At 42.7% G+C, this 23582-nt stretch overlaps 1 long non-coding RNA gene across 1 annotated transcript; it reads right to left on the bottom strand.

Annotated features, from left to right (window-relative positions):
• Window positions 1-4879: 4879 nt before the first annotated feature.
• LOC131195183 (uncharacterized) lies at window positions 4880-7690 on the bottom strand. Its single transcript, XR_009154377.1, has 3 exons — window positions 7643-7690; window positions 7060-7208; window positions 4880-5108 (listed from the first exon to the last, which is right to left on the bottom strand). It is a non-coding gene; the product is annotated as an uncharacterized LOC131195183 (long non-coding RNA).
• Between the last annotated feature and the right edge of the window lie 15892 nt (window positions 7691-23582).

Below are 23582 nucleotides of genomic sequence, written 5' to 3'. Positions count from 1 at the left end.
CTTAGGTCTTGTCGAAGGCGACGGAGTTCCAAGTTTTCTAAGCCTAGGATTTCAAGTCTGGTGGGATAGGGTATTTTATTGTTTTCAGAGGAATGGAGAACTCTTCTTGTAAAATATTTCTGGACACATTCAATTGTATTGATGTCAGAGATGTGGTGAGGGTTCCAAACAGGCGAGCTGTATTCTAGAGTTGGTCTGGCAAATGTTTTATATTCTCTGGTTAGCAGTGTGGTGTTTTTGGAAAAGAAGTTACGCAAAATTAGGTTTACAACTCTTAGAGCTTTTTTTGCTATGTAGTTGCAGTGGGCTTTGGCACTTAGATCATTTGACATGAAAACTCCAAGGTCTTTAACGGGATGGGGGTCATCTGTAAGGTAATGTCCATCTAGTATGTACTTAGTTTTTGGGTTCTTTTTTCCTATATGTAAGACTGAGCATTTGCTGGTTGAAATTTGAAGCTGCCAATTTTTAGACCAAGCGGTTAGATGATCAAGGTCGTTTTGAATGATAGAAGTATTGTCTGTGGTGTTAAATAGTTTGACTTCATCAGCAAAGAGAACACAATTACTTGAGATGTGGTCACAAAGATCATTAATGTATAGTATAAAGAATGTTGGTCCAGGGACGCTGCCTTGAGGAACGCCACTCTTGACAGGAACAGGATTTGATAAAGCATTGCCAATTTTGACCACTTGTTGTCTGTTAGACAGAAAAGCAGATATCCATTTGTGGAGGGGTCCTGAGATGCCATAGGATGTTAGTTTTAGGAGAAGTTTATCGTGTACTACTGAGTCAAAAGTTTTGCAGAAGTCTATGTAGATTGCATCTATTGATTTGCCTTGATCGAGATTTGAAGTCCATATGTTTTTGCAGTGGAGAAGTTTTATTTATTTATTTATTTATTAAATTTTTATACCGCCCTTCTCCCGAAGGACTCAGGGCGGTGTACAGCCAGAGTAAAATACAAAATATATACAATTAAAACGGATTTAAAATATAAAATTACTAAATGGCTCAGAATTAAAATGAATTTAAAATTTAAAATACTACTAAAACCCAATTTAAAATCAATCCATTTATGCCAGTCCCACTTGGATGAATAAATATGTTTTTAGCTCACGACGGAAAGTCCGAAGATCAGGCACTTGACGTAGACCAGGGGGGAGTTCATTCCAGAGCGTCGATGCTCCCACAGAGAAGGCCCTACTCCTGGGGGCCGCCAGCTGACATTGTTTGGCGGACGGCACCCTGAGGAGACCCTCTCTATGAGAGCGTACAGGTCGGTGGGAGGCATAGGGTAGCAGAAGGCGGTCTCGTAAGTACCCGGGTCCTAAGCCATGGAGCGCTTTAAAGGTTGTGACCAGAATCTTGAAGCGCACCCGAAAGACCACAGGAAGCCAGTGCAGACTGCGGAGCAGTGGTGTTACGTGGGAGCCACGAGCGGCTCCCATTACTACTCGCGCAGCTGCATTCTGGACTAACTGCAGCCTCCGGGTGCACCTCAAAGGCAGCCCCATGTAGAGAGCATTGCAGTAATCCAGCCGAGACGTAACCAGAGCATGAGTGACTGTGCATAAGGCATCCCGGTCAAGGAAGGGACGCAACTGGCGGACCAAGCGGACTTGGTAAAAGGCCCTCCTGGAGACGGCCGCCAGATGTTCATCAAAGGACAGCTGTCCATCCAGGAGGACGCCCAAGTTGCGAACCACCTCCTTTGGGGCCACTAACTCGCCCCCAACAGTCAGCTGAGGATGCAGCTGACTGTACCGGGGTGCCGGCATCCACAGCCACTCCGTCTTGGCGGGATTGAGCTTGAGTCTGTTTCTCCCCATCCAGACCCGTACAGCTTCCAGGCACCGGGACAACACTTCGACCGCTTCGTTGGGGTGGTCCGGGGTGGAAAAGTACAGCTGGGTATCATCCACGTACAGATGATAACTCACCCCAAAACCACTGATGACCTCACCCAGCGGCTTCATATAGAAGTTGAACAGGGTAGGCGAGAGAATCGACCCCTGAGGTACCCCACAAGTGAGGCACCTCGAGGACGACCTCTGCCCCCCTGTCAACACCGTCTGCGACTGGTCGGAGAGATAGGAGGAGAACCACCGATAAACGGTGCCTCCCACTCCCAATCCCTCCAACCGGCGCAGCAGGATACCATGGTCAATGGTATCAAAAGCTGCTGAGAGATCTAATAGGACCAGGGCAGAGGAACAACCCCTGTCCCTAGCCCTCCAGAGGTCATCCACCAACGCGACCAAAGCCGTCTCCGTGCTGTAACCGGGTCGGAAGCCGGACTGGAACGGGTCTAGATAGACAGCTTCCTCCAGGTGCCGGGGAAGCTGCCATGCAACCACACTCTCTACAACCTTCGCTAAAAAGCAAAGGTTGGAGACTGGACGGTAATTTCCCAAAATAGCTGGGTCCAGGGAAGGCTTCTTCAGGAGAGTTGTAAGTTACATGATAATTTTTTCCTGAAACCAAATTGTTTGTTGGAGAGTAGGTTGTTAGTTTCTAAGTGTGAGGTAATGGATTGGTTGATGATAGATTCCATGACTTTGCAGGTGACACAGCAAAGGGAGATCGGTCTGTAGTTTTTGACTAAGCTTGGGTCTCCTTTTTTGAAGATAGGGATGACTGTGGCTAGTGACCAAAGTTTGGGAAGAGAACTGATAGTGAAAGCTTTATCAAAGATAATACTTAGGGGTTCTGCTATATTAATGGAAAGTTTTTTTAAGAAGTATGCATATAGTCCATCGGGTCCAATAGAAAGCGATGGTTTTAAGTTGTGAAGAGCTTTTCCAATGTTGTCTTCTGTGAAATCTATATGAGTTAAATCATCATAATCATTGCTGGTTCGTTTGTGGAATGTCGGATATGTGTTATTGGAGTTAACAAAAACTGAGCCAAAAAAAATGTTGAAGAGGTTTGCTTTAACTGTTTTGTCATTGCATTCTTTGTTGTTAGAATCTTTTAGTGGTGGGATGGATCTTGAGTCTTTAAGTTTATTGTTGACAAAATTATAAAGGGCACGATTGGAATTTGTGCGCAGAAGATTCTCTTCTTGCTTGGTGTGGTAATTTGTGCATTCAGTTTTTATTTGGTTGCATATGTTTCTGTAGCGGTTTTTGAAATTTGTAACATAGCCTTTTTTGTTTCTTTTCCAGAGGGATTTTTTTTTTGATTGAAGCTTTTTTATTGAGATGGGTAGTTTGTTTTTCTTGATCATGGTAGTCATTTGTGGTACATATAGTTTAATGACTCTATTGATTTCAAGTAGGAAGACTCTATAGTGGTCTTCAGCGGTTATTTTTATTTATTTATTTATTTATTAAACTTATATACCGCACCATCTCCCATAGGACTCAGGGCGGTTCACAGGCATATTAAAGCAATATAAAACAATATAATAAATAGACTTTTAAAACCCAGATTAAAACTAAATATTATCAAGGCCTGATCACTAAAACAATAAGAACCAATAAAACCCCCATTAAAATTTGTTTAAAACATTTTTGTTCTTAGGCTAGTCCCGCGCGCTGAAATAATAGAGTCTTCAGTTCACGTCTGAAGGTCCGGAGGTCAGGGAGTTGTCGTAATCCAGGAGGAAGCTCATTCCACAGGGCTGGTGCCGCCACAGAGAAGGCCCTCCCCCTGGGGGTCGCCAACCTGCATTGTTTGGTCGACGGCACCCTGAGGAGGGCCACTCTGTGGGAGCGCACAGGTTGTTGGGAGGCAATCGGTGTCAGAAGGCGGTCTCGAAGGTATCCCGGTCCTAAGCCATGCAGGTTGCAAACAGATTTTGCCAGTCTAGAAATGAAAGATCGTTGTTTATAAGGTCGTAATTGGCTTTTTTGAAGTTGTAGTTGGGAGTACTGTTGTTATGACGGTTTAAGTATGGACGTATATTGAGACGAAAATCAATCATGCAGTGGTCACTGTTGGAAAAAGGTTCTTTAATTTGTAGTCCGTAAATTGAGTTTGAATTGTTTCAGAAGATGAGGTCAAGGCAGTTGTTGAGTCTTGTATTGTTAGTTACAAGTTGTTCAAGACCTAGGTTTGTAACAGCGTTGTATAATGTAGTATGGATTGGGTCAGTTGAACATTCATTAGTTGTCCAGTTAATGAGAGGTAGATTTAGGTCACCCAGGAAGATGAGAGGATATGGGCAAGAGGTAGCCCATGTTAGCATTGAGGTTAGCATATTTGCGTGGGTAATGTCATAGTCAGCGGCTCTGTAGCATAGTAAGAATCGAAGAGTAGTGTCAAGGGATAGGTCGCATACAATAGTTTCAGGAAGAGAGAGTTTATGTCCTACTTGGATATTTTTTAGATTTAGTGACTTTTTGTAAAAGATAGCCACTCCACCACCTCTTCGGTTTTCACGATCTGATCGATAGACTTGATATTCTTTGTTTGAGATAATGGAGTCAGGAAGGGATGGGTTCAGCCATGTTTCACAAACAAAAAATGGTATCAAATGTGCCACTGTTTAATAAGAGGATAAATTCAGGTAATTTGTTGACTATGCTTCTTGCATTTATCAATTTGCATTTGAGATCTGAAGTGATTGGTGTTGAAGAGGTAAGGGGCATGCATACCTAGTTTTGGACGTTAGTAGGTTGGGGGTTGTGTACAACAGATGGTTGTATAGATGGTTGGATGGTAGTTTGGTTGTTTGGATAGATGGTTGTTTGGATGGATGGTTGGGTGGATTGTTGGGTGGCTGTTTGGATGGCTGTTTGATGGCTGGTTGGATGGCTGGTTGGATTGTTGGTTGAATGGCTGTTGGTTGAATGGCTGGTAAGATGGTTGGTTGAATGGGTGGTAGGGTGATGGGTACTTGATTGAATACTGGGATGGTTGGTTAATTGTTATGGGTGATGGGGGGTTTGGAGGTGATTTTTTGATTGTAGGTTTTATTTTTTATGCAATCAGCACGGTAGTCGATGTATAGGTTGGATTCACCATTGTCTTGTCTTCTTTTAAGTTCTGTGCGAAGTTCACGAGAACGTATCCGTTGTAGAAAGAAAAATGCATCTTTTAATTTTTTCTAACTGCCTCAATTAAACTTAGAGGCATCAAACACATTGTCAGTATCTTGCCTAAGGAGGTAAAAGAACAACAATAAACAATTTCAGTCTTCCATCCATCCATCCATCCATCCATCCAGGAGTTTTACCTAACAATCAACCAGAATCTGCCTTTTGTGTGACACTTGTGAGCAGGGGTGAAATTAAAAATTTTCCCCTACCTGTTCTGTGGGCGTGGCTTTTTGGGGGGAGGTCATGTGACTGGGTGGGCATGGCCTCACCGGCCCCACCCCTCCCAGACACTCCTTGTTGGCAGGAAAATGGGGAGGGGAATATTCCTACCTATCATCCTTCCCTCAGTCTGTGCTGATATTGAGAAATGGATGACAGGCAGGAAAATCGCCTTTCCCATTTTCCTGCCTTTCACAAAAATGGCTCCATTCCAGCTGCTCCCCCCTTTATCCCCCTCCCTCCTGGGGACTACCTTAAAAGGGACAGGTTGCAGCAGCTCTGTTGTGAATGGAGGGAGTAAAGTTAGCATTCTCTCTGCTGCATTTAACATTGAATTCTGTGGAATATTGAGCGGCCGGAAGAGGTGAGCAGTGACTGGCTCGGCGTGGGTGGGGCCAAGGAGGGGTAATTACTACTGGTTTGGCGAACTGATGCCCATAATCCCTAGCAGTTCACTCGAACCAGTCCAAACCGGTAGGATTTCACCCCTGCTTGTGAGTCCCTGTAGGTATGCAGAAGGGGCTATTGTATCCTCCCACAGAGTTGGAAATTTCAGTAAATTTTGGCTACTATCAAAGGCTTATGCTGATTTTTGCACCGTAGATCTGGTAACCCAGCATCATCAGAAGGGTGTCGGTAATCTGGAACATAAAACTTTGCTGCCAGCAGAAAGCAGAATTATGGAAATCCCCATCATAGTCAGTCTGTACCTGAAATCTTTGCAGTTTCTGTATCTCAACTCAGCCTTCCTCAAACAGCTGATATGAATCTTGGAGGCATCTCCAAGTTCTCTCTCTTACCATGAATGCAGGAGTGAAATGCTACCAGATCAGACCGGATCAGGCGAGTAGGTAGCGGAGATTGGGGCTGGTTCACCGAACTGGGACCAATGGCTGGCTGGCCACGCCCCCGAACCAATCCATGGCCCGCAGTCCTGCCATGCTTGCCTGCCTTCCACGCTGCCTTCTCGGCATCCCGGTGGCCAGTTTGTGAAGGCAGGCAAGCAGAAGCCCACGTGGAAGGCAGGCAAGTATGGCAAGGCTTTGGGGAAGGGAGTAAACTGCTAGAAAAATGCTGGAATAAATATATCAAAACCCATGGCATAAGCCACGCTGCCCCACCCATCCCCAATGCTTTGCCATTCCATCTCTTCCTCCTTGCCAGCCAATATCCCCACAAATTTGGCTGACGTTTCCACACCTCCGCGCACTTCCTTTCCTTCCCCCCCCCCACAACTTCCCCATGCCTGTGCAGCATCTGGTTCTGGATTAAGGCAGCTGCGGGACTCGCCAACCCATCGGCGGGCACTGGGCTGTGGGAGCCCAGGGGGGGAAAGCTGCACTTACGAGAAGGGGGAAGGTCCAGGGGTGAAATTCTCCCGGTTCGGACTGGCTCACCCGATCCAGTAGCGATGGCAGCTGCTGGTTCAGAGGACTGGTAGCAAAAATCCCTGGCCCCGTCCCTGCCTCCACTGAGCTGCACCATCAGCAGAGGTTTTTTTTTACTTTTAAAAGCAGTTTTTCTTCAGCCGAAAACATGCTTTAAAAGTAAAAAAAATCCCTCTGATGATTGCGAGGCTGAGCAGAGATCATCAGAACCCTTGAAAAGTTTTTTTTTAAAAACCCTCTTCAGCCGAAGGGGGGAAAAAAGGAAAAAAAAGAGATTTTAAAAGCCTCCTCTGGCGATCCCAGAGGAGTTTTCTGATCCTCACAGGCTTTTAAACTCACTTTTTAACAGCCCCCACTTACAAGAGCCCCCACCCATGCCCAGCCAATTCCCCCTCCTCACTTACCTATAATTACTGCTCCTTTCGGGCTGGCAGTGCCATACTTTCCTCAGCTACTGATTACAGCCTGCTTTGACTGCCTGCTTTGCTGAATGAGGAACTCTGGGAGTTGAAGTCCACAAACGTTAAAGTTACTAAGGTTGGAGACCCCTGATCTAAAAATAATAATAATAATAATAAAATAAAATATTTGTGCAGCTTTCTGAGATTTGGTGTGTTTCTGTAGTGTTTCACTCTAACTATACAAACACAAAAAATTTCACAAAGCATACAGCATTGTGTGTGTGTGAGAGAGAGTCAGTTGTATTGTGTGTGTGTGTAAAGTGTGAAAGTGTGAGGTTCCTGCTTGTTGCAGGAGCCATTTTGGGTGAAGTGCAGCTGCTTTTACATTGTGTATGAGTCAGTTGTGTTGTGTTGTGTGTGTGTAAAGTGTGAATGTTGGTTTTTGGTACCTCTTATTGTTTTGTATACCTTGTTTATTAATTATTTACTGTTATTGGCCATGCCCACCCAGTCATCTGACCACCAAGCCACACCCACCAATTAAGCCACACCCACAGAACCTGTAGGGAAAATTTTTAGATTTCACCTCTGGGAAGGTCCCTTCTTCTTTTTGGCGCTTGACTTTTTTTTTGACTTTTTTGCCGGATCTTCTCTGCCCACCCTTAACGACGCCTTCACGGAAAAAAACAAAAAAGTCTAGTTGCCTCTTGAGAGAGAGAGAGAGAAAGAGAGAGAGAGAGAGAGAGAGAAAGAAAGACAGACATGAGTGACATCATGTTGGCCATGCCCACCCAGTCACATGCCTACCAAGCCACACCCTCAGAACCGGTGGCAAAAAAATTTAGATTTCACCCCACATGAATGCAAAGGTTAAAAAAATAATGATGGGTATGCTAGTATGTTAAAAGAAATTCTGAGAGCCCCTGATCAAGAGACAGAGCATTTGTGGTAGAAAATTGGCAATAAAATGAAACTTGTGCTCATTATAATTCATTTATGCAAATTAATGTATTAAACATGTTTGAATTTCACAAAAACGGATGCCCCAGTTAGAGTACTAAAATTCAGCTTTTTTGTTTGTTTGTTTTAACCTGTTTCTGTACTATCTGCAGTTGTATCACTTCTTAGCAAGTCATCCATATCTGGAAAAATATTCACATCATAAATATTTATCAACCTAATTAAAAAAACAAATATGCAAATCTTTTGGAAATAACATGCATATCCTGAGAGGTATATATCTAGGATTGATATGATAGTTTAATATTATGAAGTTGAAAATTTATGCAGGAGAATCACAATGTGATTTGTTGGCCTCTTGTAGATAAATATGACATGCAGCAAAATAATATGCAGAGAAGTAATGGATTAACATACTGAAATTAAACTGGATTTCTTTTCCCCCACTGTGAATGCCTGGCCTTAGCCACTTAAATATCTGCTTTCCTTTTGCCTGCCTGCATTTGCAAACCTAATTTTCGTGTATGTTTATTCTGGAGGAAGTGCTGCTCTAAGGAAATTTGAGGCACACATGCACTGCAATGTCTATGCATTAAATTTATTACAGGTAAAGAATTTACCTGTAATAAATTTAATGCATAGACATTGCAGTGCATGTGTGCCTCAAATTTCCTTAGAGCAGCACTTAGGGCCATTCATTTTAATGATGGTTTGTAGTTATGACAGCTTTTGGAAAAGTTCTTAATGACCTGTACTCACACTTATGATTGCACACCACCCAAGTCATGTGATTGCAATTTCAGGTGCTTGGCAGCTGGTTCACATTGCAACATCCTGCAGTCACATTATTGTGATTTGCAACAAAAAAAAGGCCATTCTGGAAGCTGGATCCACCTAATAATCACGTGATCTGCTTAACAACCCTGATAAAAATTGGATTCAGTCGACTTCCGCTTGGCGCCACCTTTCTCGCTGGGTGCTAATTTATGGCACTCCCCACTGGATATTGTAAAAGCCGGTGTAAATAGCTTCGAACAGCTGTTCCCGACTTAATTTTCCCTCTCTGGTTGAGAGAGCAGGGGAAAGAGCAAGGGGGGAGAGAGGTAGATTCCCCTAGGGACTTTGTTTTTGTTATTCAAAGTCCTGAACGGGTCGAATCCCTTTGAATTCCTTCTACACTCCATTATCCAGCGCGTCTCCTGCAACAGCAGGAAAAGAGGAAGGTGTCCAAGTTCTGCTAGCAATTGATTTCTTTTTGTGGATTTCTATAAGCAGGCGGAAGAAGCATGAGTGAACAATTATTGGTTTGCAAGTATTGTTGATTTCCTGACTTCCTCCTTTTTTAAAGAGAGAAAAAAAAATTTTTCTTCTCTTAAAATGGCGTTTTAGACTAACTGCAAATAGATCAGCCTTGCTGCGAAATCGAAACTGAATGGAGACTTCATCATATTGTGTTGGATTCTGGATTGTTGGATTATATTACATTGTTTAAGTATTTCATAAGGGGATTTTCAGTAAGAACTTTGCCATGAAGGTTTTTTCAGACGAATGGATTCGTGACTTTATACAGGATTACACAGAAAGAATGTATTTAATTATTCAAAAATACAAACTCAAACAGGACTTAAATGCAATGGATGAGATACAAATAAAAATGGATAACTATGAAGATATGATCCTGAATAAACAAGTTGATGTAAAGACATTTCCTTTAAATAGTTTGGATGAAATGTCAGAATTTGTGCTACAGGAGGCTGTCTCCTGAACTGAAAAAAATTACAGGCTTAATGCTTTTCAAGAATTCTTTCTTTGGATTGATGGAATATATGGTAGTAATTTGTGGATTTTTGAACATAAGGATCTATTAGGTAATATTGTGACTGACTTTTCAAAAGGAGTAATGAAGGAAAGACAGAGATTAATGCATCAAAAAAAATGGCAAGAGGCAAAAGTACTATCCTTTGAATTATTAACAGACAAAAATATTACTGTCCCTGAAAGACAAGTGAGGAAGATCTGGAAGAAATGGATTGATTATATGTTTTATATCTATTATAAAAGACTAGGTATTTGGATTTATACTGGATTTTGACGAGGATGGACTAAATTTGAATAGCTACTGTAATTCTTGGTATTGAAATTTTATAATGAGTTGTATTGTATTTTGAATAGAATAATTTTGAAAGAGTTTATGTAAGAAAGACCTGGGGGGGAAAATATATGGTTATAGAAGCTATAAAGGAGATATTCTTCGAATTGGATTGGATTTTTATGTTTTAGTTGGTTTTAAATACTTTAGGATTAATTTGTTTTATTGATTTACATATTTTGTTATTCTTAATTGTTAATTTTTTTATTTTTTATTTTTTTTTCTTGAAGGATTTTGGTTGTGTTAGGAGGAAGTCAGAGCTAGAGAGGGAAAATTGGTATAATACTTTTGGGGGAAAATTTTCTTAGCATATGTTTGTTTTATTTTTATCTATACCTTGTGCTTCATCCAGGAAGTCAGGGGGGAGGGGGGAGGAATTAGTGAAGGGAGGGGTTGGGGAGGAAAGGGGGGGAAATTTTTTTTTTTGTAAAACTTTTTGAATAAAAAAAAAATTGGATTCAGTCATGTGGTGACTTGCTTTACAAACACCCTGACTTATGACAGACACTCCTATTCCAGGGGTGGGATTCAGCCGGTTCTCACCAGTTCAGGCGAACCAGATGTTAATTTTAATCTGGTTCACCAAACCAGTTGTTCCAAGGACTGCCTGACCCCGCCCACCCCTCCTCTCACAGGAATCTCTGCACGGCCCATTTTGGATGCCAGGTAAATGCAGAGTGAACACGGAGGCTCTGGGAGGGCGAAAAATGGGCCTACTGGAAGTTTGGAAACAGACCTGTTTCTGGCCTCTGGAGGGCCTCCAGTGCCCAGGGGAGGCTGTTTTCACTGTCCTGGAGGCTCCAGGAAAGCCTCTGGAGCCTGGGGAGGGTGGAAAACTCAGAACTACCAGAAGTACTGGAAGTCCGGAAACAAGCTCATTTCTGGGCTCCAGGGGGCATGCGAAGAGAACCGCTTGTTACAACCGGTGAATCCTACCACTGTCTTGTCCCAAATGTGGTCATAAGTCAAGGACTACCTGTAATTCCCACATAGCTCAGTGGGATTTATGCTTAAGTAAATGTGCATAAGTTGCCATCTTGTTGATTGAATAGACCTTTTAAAAGCACCCTGGCTCTCTCCGCTACAGGACAAAATAGAAATCCAGAAAAACCATCTTAAGCAGTGATGAGGCAGGGAGGGAGAAACTCGGCAGAATTGCTCTTGTGCTGCTTAAGTAAGTTAGAAACTCCCACTGGATTTCAAAACTCTGCTTGTGAAGCCTCTCAGCAGCATCTTTAGAAAACCACCCGACAGCCTTTTAATTTCCTCAGCTGCCCTTTAGAAACAAGGTTGCTTAATGCCTAGAGAAATGATTGTTGGCCTTTGGAGACAGGCAGGAAGTGAGTTCTGTGTATTTGCTTATGGGAAGAGGGAAGACTCAAGTGGTGGTGGTGAGAGAAAATCAGCCTGGCACCTTCACTTGTAGTTTTGATTACAAGGGCTGGCGATACACAGCAAATAGAAAACAGTAAGCAGATGAGATGGCTGAGTTGCAAAGAGGGGAAGGGAAGTGTATTCAAAGGCATCCCCCACCCCCAACATAATCCCTTATAGGACTCAGAAATCCAGCAGGTTCTGGAGTGGAAATTTTGGTAGTGGAAATTCTGGTAGTGGAAATTTTGAGTAGTTTGGAGAACTGGCAATTACTACCTCTGCCTGGTCCCAGTGTGGGGTGGCAATGGAGATTTTCCAATATCCTTCCCCTGCCACGCCCACCAAGCCACACCCACAGAACCGGTAGTAAAAAAAATTGAATTTTACCACTGACTCAGAGCCCAATTTAAAGAACCCCACTCTAGGCATCTCTTATACCACTTCCTCACGCAGAGATCTTCTGAAAACCAAGAGTTGCTCTGGGATCCATGTGTCCAGAGGTCTGCATAAGTGCAATTTTACTTGCCACCCCCAGGCTTCCATTGATTGTCAACAGGGTCTATTAGATGCAGAGGTGGTATTCAGCCATAGTGGCCATAAACTGCCAATATATAGATAAGGCAAATTGAAGTTTCCCCAACATCACATATTTAGGGAACTCCCCTGCCAACTCCCTCACAGCACTGAGTTGCTCATATGAAGAGGCCTCTGTATACTGCTAGTATATTAGCAGTATTCCCAAGTTGTCGTGTCCCACTCCTTCGCTGACGGACGGGTCAGGGAAATCCGAATCAGGCGTGCCTCTGCAGCTCTGCCAAAGTCCTACCAAAGTCCTCAGGGTAGGCAGGAGACCAGAAAGTGACTTCAGCAAGATATGTTTAGACTTTGCCTGACTCAGAGAATGCCAGAAAGCAGATCCTTTATATAGGCCATGGGGTGTGGCTCCATGACTCAGCACTTATCCAGGCCTGCCCCTCCCTTCCTTCTGTTGCCTCTGCCTATCCAGTCTTCTGACGCGAGGGTCACTCCAGTCTGCAGCTGTTGGTAATTGACCTCTTTCAGGCTCACATGCTGTGGAGGAGGGGGAGGGGTCTAGTTGCTTCGTTTGCCTGGGCATGGAGCCAGAGCTGGGGGCTGGAGATATTTCCTCCTCTTCAGCCTGTCTGGGCATGGAGCCAGGGCTGGGGCCGGGAGGCATACTAGGACATTCCTCCGTGTTCGGAAGCAGATAAGAAGACCCCGGCTGTGGTGAGATCGGACGAGGCACAACACAAGTGATTCCTACAGTGCCATGGCCCCATCAGAGCCCAAGTCCGAGAAGAAGATGGAACTGGGGCCCCAGAGGGGGAGCTCATGAGGAATGACCTGGGAATGAGGATGGGGCAGTCCCAAGCCCTTTGGGCTTCGGAAGAGTAGGCAGGGAGGAAGAGAGGGTGCGGGCTTACTGAGGAAGTGGGGAGGAGATGGGAAGGGCAGGCAGTGGAGCAGAGGAGGGGCGGAGCTCCAGAGATGAACAAATGCTTCCCCCACCCGATCCCCACATGCAGAGAATGCAGAGGAGCCAGAGTCAGCGCAGGGAAACCGGACTACTCAGGAAGAGGGTGCCCCATCCTTCCTCCCAAGGATCACCTGGGGAGTAGCATTTAAGGAGACGCCATTTTGTTGGGAACAAGTGTTGTATTTCACAGCAACATGCTCCAAGACTCCAAGAAGAACTTTGCTCCAGAATCCTTGCTGGTGTGGGATGAGGTTTGATCCTTTGCCTTGACATTTGTTGTGAACTTTGCCAAGTATTTCCCCCAAAGTGATGCTGCTCCTGTGGACTTTCACTGCTGGGAAGTTGCACAAAGTGTCTGCGGGTGCGTGTGTTTCAGTCTTGCTCTTGGACTGTAGGGGTAAGCTGTGGGCAGAAACTGGAGAATGGACCAGGACTTGTTGGATTGTAGGGATTGTGGAGGATGGTAGTTGAATAAAGGTTGTGAAGCTTCCGCCTAGCGTGTGTTGCTTGCATGCCAACCCTGGGTCATAACATACAGCCTAACTTCACAAACAGTCTCATATTTGTGCCCACGGAAGTCACTGGAATCCCTTAGATGACAACAGCCACTCTACTGCCCCTACCCTAGAACTGCAGCTGATGCCACACATGAAACCTTTGTGGACCACCATCCCCAAGGCCCAGCCAGATTTTGGCTCACAAAGGCTCACAAAGTGAACCTTCTTATTCACAATTGAATCATGGAGAGCAGCTTTTTAATGGCCAACTGTGTATTCAGTAGCAATAGCTGCAAGCAAGGGACACTGAAGCTTCGATGACTGGACACTGAGATGGAGTGGAAGGGGAGAAAACATAGAATTGACACTAAACAACATTTCCTTCCTTATCAATGGCCTAACCCCCATCTTCACCATTTTTTTTGCCCATCACCCCCAAGTCAACAACCTACCTGACTCCCATCCTCCCCTATCTCCTAGTCAAAGACTCCACCATACCATCAAATGCCATAATTAATTGGCAAGTCTAGACAGCCAGGACATTTCTTCCTACTATCTGGACAAAGACCATCAATCCAATGCAAGCTCTACTCCTCCCCGTTCACCTGACACTCCCCATCCACATCACCTTCTAAACCAGTATTTCTCACCCCCGGCAACTTGAAGAGGTGTGAACTTCGCCTCCCAGAATTCCTCAATCAATATACTGGGAAATCGAAGCATGCTGGGAATTGAAGTCTACACATCTTAAAGTTGCCACAGTCTGAGGAATTGCTACAGACACTTCACTCTTCCCTGGGGAGCCAGAGGGGAGCCAAGAAACAAACCATTCCTGTTTAGGCTAATAAAAGATGATACAAGAAGCAGAAATCCAGAACAGAAACATAGTAAAGTACTAATAGTTTTACAAATGAAACCGTTTGATTCTTTATGAATTTCTTACCCTGAAGGTAACTTGACGGAGCTTTGAAGAGTTAAAATGGAGTTAACTGCCAAAGCATTTTGAATGCAGTCAGATTAAAAATATACATTCATATTTCCTAGGAAATAAAAGTAAATAAAAGTTGCTATTAAGCAGCTACACAAATTTATTTTTTTCCTGGTGAAAATTGTGTCGGGCATTTATGATCAGGGTCTGACTCTTGCCCAAAGTTAGGCAGCCTGTATGCAGAACTCTAATCACAGAATAGAGCTGTAGATTTCACTGAGCTTCCTCCTTATACTGATTATTTATTTATTTATTCATTCATTCATTCAATTTCTATAGCATTCCATTTCAATCAATGCCCCTGGGTAGCTTACAACTAAAATTATTTCTTCTCTGAGGGGAGAATGCTCTTTGTTTTGTAATATAAGAAGCAAAACTGTAACTAATTGGCTGCTCCCTATGTTTTCAATCTCTTCTCAAAATCTCTCTGTGAATTACGACAAGGTATGTGTTGGAGTGTATCTGTGTCTGTATACATAAACACGAGAGGGGAAAAAAGTAACAGTTCTCTCACCCGTCAAGAAATCTTCCTATTTTTATACAAATTCACTTTCATAAGCAGAACTGCCAAGACACTAAGGAAGAAAGAGAGGGGGAGGGAGGGAGGAAAGCTTCACATGTCTATCGAAGAGTCACCCTCTCCCTCCCACACACATGCTTACTTTGGCAAACAATTGATTGGACAACCTACTAAATGGATTTTAAATTCATCCATGGGGCACCTTGATACAAGTTCAGGAGTGGGTGGCTGGAGTGTCATTCCATTCATTGTGTCAGCATGGAAGGCTATTACCACAGACAACTGGATGCTTTAATTATGCAAGTTGGATATGAAATAGAGTTCCAGTTGAACCAACTTCTGGGAATTTATCCACCATCAAAGTAAGCTCCAGTCCGGAAGCTCCTCCTGTTCTCACACCCATATTGTTCAAATCAAAACTAACACTTAGTGAACTATTATCCCAAAAAGCAAGATTAAGAACGTACTCCTTTGCTTCTCTGGTTGCTTCTGCTAATTTGGAGTTGATGATTAAGCCCAACATTTCCATAAGATAGATACAACTTACAGTTCCCGCTGTGATCTAACTCCTAAGAGGCAGGTGTTTATTGCAAATCTTATCATATTACCCCACAATGACTGAACAACTTTTCAGATTATATGGAATGGCAATGAAAAATTTGTTTAGTTCTAAGATAAAAGCACAGTATTGTTCCCAATACTGAAGTGGGAATATGATATGAAGTCAGAAGTGATCCTCTTTTACACCTGAGAACTGAAATCAGTGATTTTCTTCCCATCCCAATGATTATTAAGGTACTACAGAGATTATGGTACATCAGAATCCTGTGCAACTACTCCTTAGACTCATTACCGTTGTATTGCCTAGTTCCTCTTAGACGTTTCCGAATTCAGATACATTGATAGTCATGTACAAATTATCTATAATATGTTTGTATGCTTAGAAGTGAACCTTCTTTCCCCATTTTATAAACATTTGATCTGCCCTCTTCTCCTTTACAAATAGATTTCTCCTCTTAATTCTTAAAGGCTTGCCTTATTAATATTTATCAGTAATTTTGGCTACTCATTCTCTAGCCTACCCTGCTGACTAATCACAAATACTGTATATATGATGCACTGAAGAGGAAATATAATTATTGTAGACAATATTGTCTATTGTTTTAGAATGTCTATGGAGACAAACCTCCAAGTGGCCTCAATGCCTCTCTAAAAGAATGCAAATGTGACCAGCTGTCTGCAAGGAATATAAATCCTTCCATTCCCCACCATCCAGTCAGAGCTGAAGAAGCTTCTTGGATGAGAAGCAAAATATCTTCAAAAAAAAAAAAGCAAGAAAATCCAGTTGCCTTTTGAGAAAAGTATCTTTGTGATATTATTTTCAAAGTGATTATTTGCACTCTTCATTCCTTTGCAGATTCTCCATAGGCACACTATCCATATCTCTGATACTCAAATAAACCATCTGAAGAGCTAACATTATGATAAGCAATCCATATATTTTCATGAAAATATTGTTACTGACCATGCTGTCTAGAAGTTGTGGTGAACAAACCTGGAGGAAAGCTGAGGCAGAACTAGGTCAATGATACTTCCTGTCCCTATGATAGCTTACAGAAGTCCATCCTTCCTTCAAAAATTCATATTTCTCATCCATTGATTTCTTTTAGGACTGGTCATTTTTGCTCATTAGAACTCTACTGTGACAGATTTCATCTCCTAATAATGATTAAACTTCCATACCATCCTGATGAAAAAGCAAAAGACTTTCATAAATCAAATCAGAGGAACCATAACACCTATGAAATTGAGCACATTTCCTCTCTCATCACAATCTAATTTTCCTACAAATCAGTGCTGATGAAAGTTATTATATATCTGCAGCATTAGATATTTATGCTTTCCCCATGCTAGAAAATGTGAGGGCAGACTCTGTTTTTTCTGTTTTATTTATTCTGCCTTTATTTTTGTCAGCTCAAGGCAGCATACGCACCCAATGCTCCCACCTATTCTCCCCACAACAATCCCTATTATCAACCAACTGGCTTTGGGTCAGTCACATTCTCCCAGCTCAATCTATCTCACAGGGCTGTTGTGGAGGAAACCAGGAGGTGGGAACATTAAATATGTATGCTGCAGAATTAAGACGGTGCCAACCTGGGAAGTGACACTTTGCTGAATGTTCAAGCAAAGTTCTTGTGAAAGCAATGTTACAAAGCTAAATCAGCCCCACTTCTAACTAGAAGAATAGAGTGGCCATGCCAGTTTGTTTGTAACCCCATCGTGGCTTGGCTGGCTGAGACAGAATTGCCCTGGCTCCCAAACGTTTAAGGCAGAGCAATATTCCTTTGAGAGATGCTTTATTATAGCAAGGCAGAGTGACATGCCTTCATAGGGTGAAGTGCCTCCTTGAATGGATTACTTGCAATCTACTCCTGTAAAATGATTATCCTGAAAACACCACAGGATGGTTCTATTGACCTTTGAAGCTGAGGTTCTAATAATTAAATAGATCAAGTAGTACTTCTACAGCTCTGCTTTTTATCTAAACAGGGAAATCAAGCAGAGGATTTAACAGCAGTGAAGAAGAAAATGTGAAATTGATTTTTGGAGTTGTGAAATAACCTTTGTCTAGTCTATAAATTCAAAAGATAGAGAATAAGTCCTACTGAAAGACAGCTGCATTTTGCAGAACCTTCTGGCACCCTGATGTCCTAGAGCAGAAAAAGTTGGGAGAAGACTTTTTTTCCCCAAGATATACCTTCTTCTTTTCCATGTGCAGTGACTACACAGGCAAAATTTTAAAAAGCTGCCTTTAATAAAGGCTGCAAGGTGTAGTACAGATCAATGTTGACATTATTATTAAAAGATTTCTTTAACACATTTGCATCCTACCTAAAGTGCACTCGCCATTAAAAACAAAAAACAAAACCTAAGCAATTTACGGAGCCCATGAATCAGATGGAGAGAAGCAAGTCTGCCCATTTGGCATACAAGCTTTAGTTCATCACAGGGTTCATTTGGGAACATGTTTCTGTTTTGGCAAGAAATGGGAAGAGTTAACTGGATTCTTCACCTGATTAGCCAAGCGGTGACTCATAAGCAAAATGTAAAGACCTTTTTTTAATGTGGATGTACATGCGTGTGTTTTCACGTAGTATAACCCCAATCAGACCAGTGTGTTGTCAGTGATCCTTTCACAACATAATTAAATAGTGCTTAGTCTTGAAATGATGGGAAGACTCACGGTCTGCACAGACAAGAAAGGCAGGGAATGGGGATAAGGGATGGCATCTTTAAAAGAAATTTGTTGCTTCTGCTAAATAAGGATTCTGCATTCAATGGCTAACTTCGAGGACCTTCCCATTTGAAATGTAATTTGGAAGTTGGAAGCTCACAGTAGTACCCAATTTAAAAAAGCAATATACAGTAGCAATTAAATCTCAAGGTGAATCTCTGTATATATCACCATTGCAAGTATTTTCTAATTTTTTTTTTTTAATTAAAGGAAAGGACATGGCCAAGTTTTTTCTTCCTCAACCCCACTTTTTAATGTGCCCCTAAGGATGCCATTAAAAGCAAAATACTACCCTTTCCTGGGAAAAAAAAATAGTGTTGCCCATTTTGTTCAAAGGCTTGAGTACACACAGTCCCTCGGCCTAAATATGAACCTTAGGCCATGAAATTATTATTTTAAATCTGGAGTTGAAATGAGTATCTGCAGGAGTTCTTCAAATGAGAGTTATCCAGCTGTGATGCAAGCACTCTCCACATCCTGTGAGTCCAGTGGAAGCATGCGATGCAATTATGGGACACGATGCCACACGTTCAACTCCTAATCACTAGACATTCACATGCATGGCTCTACTTCTATTCCCTAGAGCACGGGTCTGCAAACTTGGCTCTTTTAAGACTTGTGGACTTCAACTCCCAGAGTTCCTCAGCCTGCTTTGCTGGCTGAGGAACTCTGGGAGTTCAAGTCCACAAGTTTGCAGACCCCTGCCCTAGAGCCTTCCAGGCACCTTGAATCTGACTGTACAATTATATTTGCCCCTGCAGACTTCAAAATACAGAAATCAGACCAAAAAAAATACCACAAACCCATCACTACTTCCCCCCCCCTAATTATGAGTAAGGCAGAAAATACCATTCAATTACTGTTCAGACTATTGCAATTCCTGCAGCAACAAAAATCCCCTACTTTCCACTAGGTTAAAAAAAATGGAAACATAACAAAATGTTATTTCCAACTTTTGTTGCACACTTCTGAAAAGGAGTGTCTAGTTATAAAACCATAACTCTGAAGCAGCAATGCCACCATTCCTTTGTTTCATTTAAAGGGGGGGGGGAGGTGTGTGTGTGTGTGTCTCCAACCTTGGTCCCTTTAAGACTTGTGGACTTCAATAGTCAGCTTTACTGGCTGAGGAACTCTGGGAGTTGAAGTCCACAAGTCTTAAAGGGACCAAGGTTGGAGACCCTTGATTTAAAAGTCATTGCTATTTGCAGTGGTGTAAGAAAGACATTCTGGAAATTTGCAGTCAGATACTTTCCCCCAAAGCCATAGTTTTATTGGTCTATTGAACATAGGTGCTCAGATGGCTGCATCTAATAATGTAATTAATCAAGTTAAATTAACAAAGCAAGCAAAAGAAAAATACACAAAGAAATACACACTTGCACATTTAAGGTATTGTTTTTCAGCAGACAGAACTCTTGTCCTTTATCAGCTGATAAAGGACCCAACCACCCTGTTTATCATTCCAGATGTTGGCTAAGGTCAGAAATCCTTCAATGGGAAAACAGATTGCCCAGAACCTCTGCTTAATATCACTACTGTAAACAGAAATGTCATTTCTTAAATGTGATTTCAGATACACCAGAAATAAATCGGCTGAGCTAGGAATCAGCTCAGCTGCTGAAAAAAGATGCTGCTGCGAGGAAACAGAGATGCAGAGCTGATTTGTGAGCAATGCACAGAGCCTGTGTAGAAATGCCTGTAGAAATGCTGGCCCCAGATAAGAGGCTTCCACCGAAGAGCGAAATGGCTTCTTATTGACCAAAGAATCATTACAAGGTTTTAGTTCAGGCTCCTGATGATGCCTTAATGCATCACATCATGTGCATTCTTTGATTTGCAAAACAGTAGCAGATAAAAGGATGTTCCTCCAGTTTCTGCTGCCTCCAAGAGGATTCTGTGCTCAGGCCCCAGTAGTTGGCAATGACACCATTTGACAGACAGAACAAAATAAGCCTTCCAGTGATCTTTAAGACTCCCTACCCCTAGCAATTATTAGGTTAGCTTCCTACTATAGCCAATTATATCAGATGATGATGGAAATAGCAACTTAGCTTGCCTCAAATGTAAACCTTTGAATCAACATATAAAATACATCCAAGAAATCTAAATACCTGGAGCCCAGCATAAGGATCTTCTGACCAGTAGATGGGGTGCAACCTGTAAGAACTTCCCATTCAGTTCTCTGAGCTTAAACTATCACTTTTACGTTCCCTGAAATCTTGCCGCCCCGCCCCCTCCGCCAGATTCTCTAGTTGGAGCTGAGGACTATCATCCAGCAATTCAATCTATTTCCTCAGGGTACAATAAATTTCAGCAAATTTATGGCTTTTCTTGGCATGTTGCTATTTCTTTTTCAGGTTATTTTTAAAATGGTGCCCTTGATTTTTTAAAAATGGAAACATAACAAAATGTTATTTCCTTCTTTTGTTGCACACTTCTGAAAAGGAGTGTCTAGTTATAAAACCATAACTCTGAAGCAGCAATGCCACCATTCCTTTGTTTCATTTAAAGGGGGGGGGAGGTGTGTGTGTGTGTCTCCAACCCTGGTCCCTTTAAGACTTGTGGACTTCAATAGTCAGCTTTACTGGCTGAGGAACTCTGGGAGTTGAAGTCCACAAGTCTTAAAGGGACCAAGGTTGGAGACCCCTGATTTAAAAGTCATTGCTATTTGCAGTGGTGTAAGAAAGACATTCTGGAAATTTGCAGTCAGATACTTTCCCCCAAAGCCATAGTTTTATTGGTCTATTGAACATAGGTGCTCAGATGGCTGCATCTAATAATGTAATTAATCAAGTTAAATTAACAAAGCAAGCAAAAGAAAAATACACAAAGAAATACACACTTGCACATTTAAGGTATTGTTTTTCAGCAGACAGAACTCTTGTCCTTTATCAGCTGATAAAAGACCCAACCACCCTGTTTATCATTCCAGATTTTGGCTCACAAAGGCTCACAAAGGCTCACAAAGGCTCACAAAGGCTCACAAAGTGAACCTTCTTATTCACAATTGAATCATGGAGAGCAGCTTTTTAATGGCCAACTGTGTATTCAGTAGCAATAGCTGCAAGCAAGGGACACTGAAGCTTCGATGACTGGACACTGAGATGGAGTGGAAGGGGAGAAAACATAGAATTGACACTAAACAACATTTCCTTCCTTATCAATGGCCTAACCCCCATCTTCACCATTTTTTTTGCCCATCACCCCCAAGTCAACAACCTACCTGACTCCCATCCTCCCCTATCTCCTAGTCAAAGACTCCACCATACCATCAAATGCCATAATTAATTGGCAAGTCTAGACAGCCAGGACATTTCTTCCTACTATAGCCAATTATATCAGATGATGATGGAAATAGCAACTTAGCTTGCCTCAAATGTAAACCTTTGAATCAACATATAAAATACATCCAAGAAATCTAAATACCTGGAGCCCAGCATAAGGATCTTCTGACCAGTAGATGGGGTGCAACCTGTAAGAACTTCCCATTCAGTTCTCTGAGCTTAAACTATCACTTTTACGTTCCCTGAAATCTTGCCGCCCCGCCCCCTCCGCCAGATTCTCTAGTTGGAGCTGAGGACTATCATCCAGCAATTCAATCTATTTCCTCAGGGTACAATAAATTTCAGCAAATTTATGGCTTCTCTTGGCATGTTGCTATTTCTTTTTCAGGTTATTTTTAAAATGGTGCCCTTGATTTTTTAAAAAAAATGACAGTCATGGCCCCAAGGTAACAGGAAGCAATAGGTTGTAAATGTGGAAGTCAGAGAACTGATCGTTGTTATAACTAACATTAGTCCTTTTTGTAATAAAAAATGCCAAATATACAATCCAGGCTGCTATTCCAGAGACTATATGGCCTGTTGTTATTTGCAAGACGGAAAGTTCAAAAATGTACACAAATTAATTTATCTGTACAAGTTCAGAAGATCAGTCCCATTTGAGACACCAAGTTTCCTGCATCAGATATTTCAGTCCGAGACTGCTGAAAAGGACAATTTAGGTTTTTAGATAAGATTTCATTTGAGTTCTAACCGAGTATAATACTATTAACAGCTGAACTTGGGGCTGCAAGGAAGCATCAGAAGAATGAGAGAACAAGGCCTAGCTGTTATCCAATAGAAGGCACAGAGCAAATTACATAATACTTGCCAAACATAATAAACTCCTTTTCCTAATAATCAGTTTAATAACTGAGGACCAATCTGGAAGCTGTTTATTCATGGTTATTCATACCGATCATACATAAACTCAAGAGAAGTTTGGTAGCTCTACCACGCACGATTTTGGCCCTGTTACTTTTGTTACTTGTCCGGCGACCCAACTCGGGCCGTCCCCATAGTTTCGGGCCCACACCGGTCGCCTATGCTCATTTCCTTGTTTTTCTAGCTCCCCTTGTAACCCTCGGTGTGTAATGGGGTTCAAACGTCAAGTGGGCACCGGAGTTTTCGTCCCATTAGCAATTCGGCTGGGCTTTTCCGTGGCTGTGCTTGGGGTTCTGTGCTGGACGGCTAGGAAAGTCTATTTTTGTTTGCCAGTCACCTGGCTTGAGCCTGGACAATGCCTCCTTAGCGCCCGGACGGAACGCCTGCAAGGCCATTCGACGAGGGTGGAAAGGTGCAGAGAGGGCATGTCGGATGCCTTCCTCTGCCAGGTACTCTTCAAACTGGGCTGCCGTGAATTGGGGCTCATTGTCGGACACCAGAGTGTCCGCAACCCGTGAGTTGCGAATAGGTGGCGAGGGTTGCGATTACTGCTTCGGCTGTGGTGGACTTCATAAGTATGATCTCTAACCATTTGGAAAATGCGCCCACCACCACTAGGAACGTTTGGCCGTGAAAGGGCCAGCAAAGTCAATGTGGATTCTTGACCAAGGCCCTTGGGGCTTTTCCCATTCTCTGACTGGGGCTGTTGGGGTAGCGGTCTGGACTCTTGGCAAGCTTGGCATTTCCCTACCCTCTCAGCAATCTCAAGGCCCATGAGTGGCCACCATACATAGCTTCTAGCTAACCCTTCATCCTTACGATGCCTGGGTGACCTCGTGGAGGAGGTCCAATACCTTGCCCCTTAACTTAACAGGAATTATTACACGATCACCCCATAACAGGCACCCCTTGAGCCGAGAGCTCATCACGCTTAACAAATTCTTTGAACTGCTCGCCCGGCGCAGCGGCCACCCTCTCTGTACCCAACCGAGTACAGTCCTTAACACAATGTCCCGGTATGATGCCCGAGCCACTTC

Source organism: Ahaetulla prasina, chromosome 3, assembly GCF_028640845.1.
Source record: "Ahaetulla prasina isolate Xishuangbanna chromosome 3, ASM2864084v1, whole genome shotgun sequence".
NCBI classification, from domain to species: Eukaryota; Metazoa; Chordata; class Lepidosauria; order Squamata; family Colubridae; genus Ahaetulla; species Ahaetulla prasina.
Note: the sequence above shows the minus strand (reverse complement) of the source record. Positions and strands in the feature narration are given on the sequence as shown.